This window comes from Alosa pseudoharengus, unplaced genomic scaffold (genome assembly GCF_046254945.1).
Source record: "Alosa pseudoharengus isolate Yale_2024_CS ecotype anadromous, Long Island Sound unplaced genomic scaffold, YU_APseudo_1.1 YU_APseudo_1.1_scf_2, whole genome shotgun sequence".
NCBI lineage: Eukaryota > Metazoa > Chordata > Actinopteri > Clupeiformes > Clupeidae > Alosa > Alosa pseudoharengus.
In genome coordinates this window covers 15668436-15677163 of record NW_027468663.1, presented here as the reverse complement: position 1 = coordinate 15677163, position 8728 = coordinate 15668436, and the positions used below count along the sequence as shown (strand labels likewise).

The 8728-nt window shown below is 39.7% G+C and overlaps 1 long non-coding RNA gene across 1 annotated transcript; it reads right to left on the bottom strand.

The window, feature by feature from the left end:
• Positions 1-3026: 3026 nt before the first annotated feature.
• On the bottom strand, positions 3027-6169 carry LOC143135082 (uncharacterized). The gene is made up of 4 exons (XR_012988787.1): positions 5893-6169; positions 5595-5662; positions 3811-3869; positions 3027-3428 (listed from the first exon to the last, which is right to left on the bottom strand). It is a non-coding gene; the product is annotated as an uncharacterized LOC143135082 (long non-coding RNA).
• Between the last annotated feature and the right edge of the window lie 2559 nt (positions 6170-8728).

Here is an 8728-nt window from a genome sequence, read left to right as displayed (position 1 = left end):
TTTCATCAAAACCCGGCCCTTAAAAGCGCGTCTATTCTCCGCACTTTGCGAAGAGATGGTAGCTGACCAAAAGGCTGTAGGCTACTGTTTCACAGCGAGGCAAGGTGGCTTTCCCGAGGTAAAGTGCTGTCGCGCGTGTTTGAGCTCCGAGTCGCCTCTTCTTGGAGGAAGAGCGCATGTTTGAATCTGCAAGCACGTTCACTAATGAACATTTCTTGCTGGCCTATCTTAGCGATATATTTGATATATCTTAGCGATACATTTGAGTTAAATGTCCAGTTACAAGGCAAAGACAAGCACCTACCTCACCTAGCAAATAAGATTACTACATTCACCAAAAAAACTTGAGTATGGGACAGGCGCCTCGATCGCGACAGTAGCCTATTATGCCTTTGAGATTTCTGAGCGAAATCGCTGAAACGTCTAATTGGGAGCCACTCTTGTGATCCCATGTATTAAACAGTAGGCCTACATCACATCCCTGCAAAGTTTATTTCAAAAATATTTCCCAACCAGCAGTGCTCAGCAAGGGCGTAGGTTTGGTCTCAGCTTTGGTGGGGACACATCCCCAACTCCTGCTGTCACGATACCAACATTATTGTTTCAATACCAATACCAAGTGAAGAATTTGAACAATTTTAATTTTGATTTGGTTGGGGCCCCCACCACCTTGACGGCATCAGTAATATTGAATATTGTGTGACCATCATCTGTGGCAATCATAGAATTTGATTGACCCACACACAACCCCCCCCACACACACACACACACACACACCACACACACACAGAAAGTGATGGTTGTCATAGGTTTCTATTTCATATTTTGGTATTCATATAAACTTTATATACTGTATATTGTTAATTATCTCTGGATGTGAGAAAGAGGAGCAGCCCGCTGAGGCAACGTTTTCCGCTTGATGCAGCGCTCACACGTCTTACAGGGCAGTTCCAGCGTTATGGATGTGACAATTGGACTCATATTGGTAAACAAAATGCCTTAGAGTGGGGGCGAAATTAGTATCAGTGAATTAATTTGCATAACTTTTAATGCAACCTCGGTCCTCTGAATACTGAGAAATCCTCAAATTTCAAATAATCAATTTCATCCTAAGAATACAAGGCATTTTATCAGCGTTATGGATGTGACATGAAATGGACACACTTTTGTGAGAGATTACAGGTTTTCTACAAATTCTGTGAATTTTAAAGGAAACTGCCGAAACTATGATATATGTACCATGAAGGAGACTTGAATGAACACAAAAAGTGTGTTTTTGAAACTATGCGTCATTTTCATAATGCATTATGTAGGAAAAACTGGCGTTATGGATGTGACGGTTTCACGTTATGGATGTGATGTGTCTGAACCAGTCCTCGACAAACTACATAAAACACATAATTAAGTAGTGAATTTTGATATGAAACAATTGAAATAGTAATCATGAAAAACTGGCGATGAAATTATTGCTTCCTCAGTGCCCACCAAGATCCACAGGAAGAATCAGGACAACAAATCATTTAAAGGGGACATATTATGCAAATTTCACTTTTTGCATCCTTTTGTACCTCCATTTGGGTCTCTACAGCTCCTAATAACACTCCAAGCGCGAAAAAAAGCCATCCATCCGTTTTCTGTGAGTCAGTTGAACGATTTTGGTGTCAGGAATCATAGGCTTCTATGAGCCATTTTCTGGCTCCCTTATCCTGACGTCAAAATAAGGGAATTTGCATAGAACCACCCTGGCGCCACCCCTCACCTCTCAACCCCCACATAGCCCCACCCACCCAATTAGTTGAAGATCGCCATTAGTTTGCTGGTTTAACAAGCACTGACACTGAGCGCAATGGCTACAAGCAAGAGCAAGTCACACATGAAGTGTTGTGTTGTTGGCTGCACAGAACAACACAAATCCTTGCACTTTCTCCCAGCCAAAGAGAACAGAAGAACCGAGTGGCTCCATTTCATTTTCGATGGCCATGTTCCAGCAACAGTCGGCAAAAATCTTGTGTGTGGAACCACTTCAAGGCAGACTGCTTTGAAAACCTAGGACAGTACACTGAGGGATTAGCCATCAAACTTCGTTTGACAGAGGGATCTGTACCTACTGTCCGTGGCAAGTCACAAGATGAGAGACATGTAAGTACTTTCAAATAATGACTTTTGTGTTCCTATCGCAGTTACGCATGAACTAACTTAGGTTGTTCGTGTTTTGTCATTTAGCACAAGCTAACGCAAACATTATGGCTAACGTTAGCCCTGCATCTGCTTGGAGTGAGCATTTTCTCCATTCCAAATTGCAAATGCAGCACACAGCCGATCGAGTCATATTTGACAATCCCAGTCAATAATATCTGAAAGTAATGATTTCAAAATGTTGTCTAGACGCTAGACCTCCATTAAATATTGTCATGTTATCCACAATTGAGGCGACCAACAGCTAAAAGCCCTTAGTATAAGCTAATGTTAGCTTGTAGCCTCACTTTATAACGTTATCCAGTGTTTGCACATTTCCCCTATAGCTCTATTTCATTTAAGCTGCAAGGGTTTGTCACAATTTGTAGTCGTTTTGTCCTTACTGATAAGGAGTTAGATATGGTCATGTTATCTACAATGAAGGTGGCCAGTAAGCTCTTGGTCTAGGCTAATGTTTGCTGTTGTAAATAAAGCGAGATATAGTACTGACAGTGCAAGAAGTTGTAGCCTCAGTTTTTAGCTCAAAGTAAACGTGCATATTATGTGCATGCCATTATTTTCATGTTTGGTTTTCTCTTTACTGCGCAAGACTCTACCTGGCTGCTCTGCATTACAATGAGGATGCTGCACGAGACCAGGCCACCTTATCCTCTGGGGACCCTCTCTACAGGATGCATTTCCCAAAGTACAGGAAGGGAGAGTGCAGGGTGAAACCCATCAAAACCGAGACAACATTCCGTAAGTTACATCATTTTTTATTTATCAACAATAAAAGATCTGTTCATTTTGCATGCTATTGCACTATGGTGTCTTTACAATGAAAAAAAACAATAAATAAATGTACAATGAAATACTTTACAAACTATGTACATAGTTACAGAAGTGTTTGTGAAATATTGCACAGGGTATGTGGAACACTTGATGGGCTTCATCATGGGCGAGGTCTTTGTGGACCAAGAAGCATACAGGGAGGAACTCCTGAAAATAAGCATTCCTCCGGACCTGTCCTCAGAGTTTGAGCACCCAGAGAAGGAGGAGGAGGTGATCGCCAACTATGTGTCTCGCTTCAATCCAGGGGAGGCAGTTTGAAGCCCACGTATTGTCCTTGGCTGTCAGGAAACTCCCGACGAACACGCAGGACCACACATGACAGGATGACGACCCTTATTCTGCATCCAAGGAATCCCCAACACCAACTGACAAAGCTCCTGTAGGCAAGCTATTTGTAACGACTAAAAAAAAAAAAAAAAACATTGCAGTAGTTAGCAGGTTACGTAATCTGTCAGTTCTGTCAAAAGTGCAAAGTGCACAAAGTGCAATTGTCATATTGCATATGTCATGTTTTATTTCTGTTTTGTGTAATAAATATATTGTAATTTTATTTATATTTAAATGTGTCACGAGTGTATGTTTGATACCTGCTGAATTTGCAGACAATAGCCATACATAAAAAGAAAGAAAACAACAATTGGGGCATGTGTTGGTGTGTAAGGCCATTAGTGACCTATGAACATTAGTAAGACTAACATCTGCTTTTGCTGATAAAAACGGTAGCCTGTCACTTCTCATAAACACTGGGAAAAACTAATAAGTAGCTTAATAAATAACACATACTGCTCTATTCCCCGTAGCCGTAAGGCCCCATGGTCAGCTCTGTATATGTTCAGTGCATTCTGAAGAGAATAAACATTCAGGCACACCGGGTATAAACTTATTAAACTTAAATTTATAAATAAGTTAGTAACCAGTGTTGGGAGGGTTACTTTCAAAACGTATTCCGTTACAGAATACAGAATACATGCCCAAAAATGTAATCTGTAACGTATTCCGTTACGTTACTCAATCTGAGTAACGTATTCTGAATACTTAGATTACTTCTGCATTGAATTGCATTTTATAAGTGTAGGAATGCGGCCATCCAATCCTGCTTAGGCCTACTAGCCTAAACAGGCCTATTCTGGTGTGTTCTTCTGTTCCAAATGGCTGAAGTGTTCACATAGGGCTCACAAGGGCTCACATAGGAGAATGTAAAGTCAACTAAACTACCTGATACAACTTTAAAATAGCAAGGTGACCATTAAAACTACAGCAGGCGACTAGGCTACTTAAAATAAACAAATAAATAGGCTACTTTAAGGGCGTAGCCAGAAATTATCGATCCAATGTGTGTCTCAATTGTCCCCCGCTGACCACCTCACACATTTCTCTAGATTTTGCAACGACCTTACATGACACAATGCAATAAAATATGCCAGTTTTTAGGACACAGAATAATGTTTGTAATGATACCAGTTACGTTTAACAGTAACATAAGTGTAATGAGCTATTCATTGTCAAAGGTGCATGGTGAAGTGAAATTCTTACTTTGGAAAAAAAACATTTGCCGATATCCTTAGATGGGAGATACTTGTGTAGTTCAAATTGCTTGTGCAAGCAAGATATTTAAGGTGTCTTAACTGTACACATGTCTCAACTGTACTCAGTCTACCCTAATTAAGGTGTGCCTGTGAGATTTTTCGGTGGCATCAACCCAGTAGGCTACAAGTGAGGGGCGCATATGACAGGTGGAACGCAAATGACCTGTAAATGTAAACACTATGGGCTAGGCTACTGTATATCAGTGCTTTCAAAATGAACTATCGCGTAATGACAATCAAAAACCGCACGTTAAAATATGCTAGGCCTACTCGCAAGAATAATTCTTCAGAGGCTGCACCATATAATACATTTTAAAATGTAAATGTAGATCTAGAAAAAATAAATAATCTAAAAAGCTATTTTAAGTTAGAATAAAAAACTTAGAATGCAGTGCCTATTATAGAGATTGGTTTTATTAGGTCAAACAACACGTGTACTAGGCTTTGCTTATTGCTTAGCAAACTGTGTAACCGATTGGCCGAAGTAGCCTGAGCTATTAATACTTGGGAAAATATCCTTTGAACAGACATCAGGAACCACGATCAGTGAGGAACAGGAGTTTACTCAATTTACTTTACTCAATTTGCTGTGCAAACAGTCATTTCAGGGTCTCCAATGACGCTTCCATAATGCGCGCTGGCTGCATTTTGAGGCTAGTGCAAGACGGCAGGGCTTGGATTTAAACATGCAAACAATTTCATCATAGCTTTCAGGAGCTTCTGGGAAATGGAGTTGCCTTAATTTATTTAGAGAGTGAACAAACTTATGAAACAGATAAGTATCGTCATGTAATCCATTGATTTCAACAATGTAACTGTATTCTAAATACCAACTATTTAACTTGTAACTGTATCGGAATACAGTTACTCAAAATTTGTATTCTGAATACGTAACGCCGGTACATGTATTCCGTTACTCCCCAACACTGTTAGTAACACGGTAAGATATTTGCAGGCCTTTCTGTATCTTAGAAAAGTTACCTGTGTAATCTCCTGGCAGCATATACTCTGCCTCAGTTGGCACTGCCCAACAATTTCCACAAGCACACCTATATAATAAAATAATAATAATAATAATAATAATAAAAGCTAATCAAGTGCTGTGAATCTAGTGAAGTTTCAAATACAAGCAAATGTTAAATATTGTAAAAAGACTGGCTTTGTCACGAAAAATTACATTACGTTTACTTCGTAACAGGCTGAACAGGGTGAAGGCTAATAGCCAAGACTAATTTGGCACGTAGGAGAGATAGCACATTGATTTAAAAAGTAAACAAACCATTTAGAAACTGGTTCAACAGCATTCGTGAAGGTGTTTCTGCAGGTGGCTCCTCTTCATCTTGATCTGGGTCCGACTCTGGGTCGAAAATGTTGGGCTAGAGTGCGCCTCTGTATTCTGTCATTTTCACCCAAGCAGTGGAGGTTTTCACGTGAAGAAAACGAACAGCGTAAACATCTGACAGGTGGGGCGTGGTCAGCAGTAGCTTATTTGCATAAAAGTGATAGAGTCCTTAAACGGCTCATTCTGAAAGGGACTGAAGCTGGCAAGAATTAGGCTGCAGAGATCTCTTAATGTGAGATTGATTTTGTGCAAAAAACTTTATGAACATGTTTTGTATAGCCCATAGACCTATTCTAACTTAGGTATAAGAGGTATAATATGTCTCCTTTAAAATATGAAAAAGAAATTTATTTTTTTCTTTTACCGTCATCAATTTTGGTCAGTGATTCCCGGGTTACTGAAACACCAGGGAACATGAAACTTGGTGGCCACTCCCCTAAATAACCAGCCCTACCTGAATCGTTACACCCAAGATGACAAAATATTTATGGTATGTTAGTCTCAAGAGCCCGCATGAACCTAACCCATACCCACTCATTTGTGATTTGCACACATAAAGTACATGCACGCGCACGTGCACACACGCACATGCACACACACGCACATGCGCACACACACATGCAGGCACGCACAGTCGCACACATACAGACAGGCAAGCACACACACACATAAACACATACAGACAGGCAAGCACACACACACACACACACACACACACACACACATGCACAAACACCCACCCACATGAATGCAGACACATAAATACACACACACCGGCACGCATACGCATGTGGGCATGCAAACACATACGCACACACACACACACATAAACACACAAACACAGGCACGCATACGCACATGCACACACACAGACACACACACACAGACACACACACACACACACACTCTTATAAACAAAAGCAAACTCACATCTGCACACACTCATTTCCATGCACATGAGTTGCAGGAGTGAGATGGAGACAAATTGACAAGCGTGATTTATTTTTGCGAAGAGAATATGCAGGACTGAGAGGCGGTCATATTTTGTATGGCCATGTCACATCCATCAACAAATGTAAGGAGTTGTGCTCTTAAAGGCAAGCTGAGCATAGACATTGCTCTACCATTCCCTTGTCAATCTGGAATTTGTCAAATGACACAATTTGTTTGAACATTGGGTCCATTTATCCACTTTTGAAATATGTATAATATTACCATGTAAAAAAAGTATGGTTGCACACCATATTTATGATGTAAAAAGAGTGTCATTCTCCATCAAATTCAATCAGATCAGTTACAAACAATAAAATATAGACCTAAATGAAGATTTTAACAACAGTTCTATTTGTGTATGCACAACTTTTTTTTTCCATGGTAAGGATGACCTTTGCATGGAATTGCCCTACAGTATTTCTCTGCATCAGTCTTCATACGAGGCCAGTAAAACCGATCACGAACCAAGCTATATGACTTATCGAACCCCAAATGTCCAATATCATCATGCAGAGACTTAAAAACAAGCCTATGAAACTGCTTAGGTAATACCAACTGCCTCACACGCTGGTCGGCCTGCTTTACTGTCCTATATAGTAGCCCTCCATCAATGGACAACTTTGGCCACTCCCTTAATTATTTATAGCATTTTATGATCTGCATAATTACTAATAGCTAAACATATTTGGTCATTTGAATACATCATAATGATATTTAAATTATTAGTCTACACTTGTCTTCAATATCATCAAATTTGTGGTGCGCAAGTTTAATTGTGTGCCTGTCACTTTAAGGAGAACGTGAACGCAATTAGCTTTCAAACTCACGGTTTTAGGCTAGTGGAAAATAGTTTCGCATAGTGCAAGGATATGTGGATTCAATTCATCATGTTTGCTATGTCATTAGATAAAATAAATGTTCAAAAAACTAACAAGTCAAAGAAAATCTTTCTTGAATGAGATCATAAAAGGAGAAAAGTAAGTGTCTCGCAATGTTCATTTCTATAAGTATGGAAATGCACAATGGTTTGTCTTTTATTTCTTTGCATTGTGCAGGCTACATTCACAAATACATTAGCCTACATGAACAGAATATAGGAACAGGAAAATGTCTCGGATCCATTCTTTATTGCGACTGCAAGATTGGTAGCCCAATTAACAGTCAGTGATGGTGACTTCTATTCTGTGCTATATGCCACTGTCTGTGCGGCACACCCCTATTCAACATGACTCCTAACCTTGGTTGAAAGATTACAGAAGCTAAGTTAACTGTAACAATATCCTGGGTAATATCCTAACAGTTAATGCTATTTTCCTTAGTAAAATCCGCATTTGAAAACCTTGTCACCAGTTGCCACAGTCTGTAGTTACTTTGCCTAGGCTTAGACTCTGCATAATGAAAACACTTCGAATGTTCCTTTTCTGCTTTGGCGTCATAGCTGATCTACAAAGCCCAAAAAGAGGCAAAATGTGCATGCTGAAGGCCAGAACATGTTTCTTGACAAATTGCTGGTTGGGTGTCATAGATATATTTACTGACTGCTGTATCCTCCAGGATTATTGCCACTTTTGGTAACGTTGACTAAAAAGATCTTTTTATAGGTGTGTACTAGGTCTGGTAGGCCTACTTGTGTTTTTGATAGTTTAAGCATGCTTGGCTTGACATTTGCGTGTATTGTATGGATTTACAGCAGATGATCTTGCAAATCATATATTAGTCTTTTGTCTTCTTCAGAAAGGAAAACCTCTTTTAAAATGTGTAAATCGGCGTAATCAAGTTA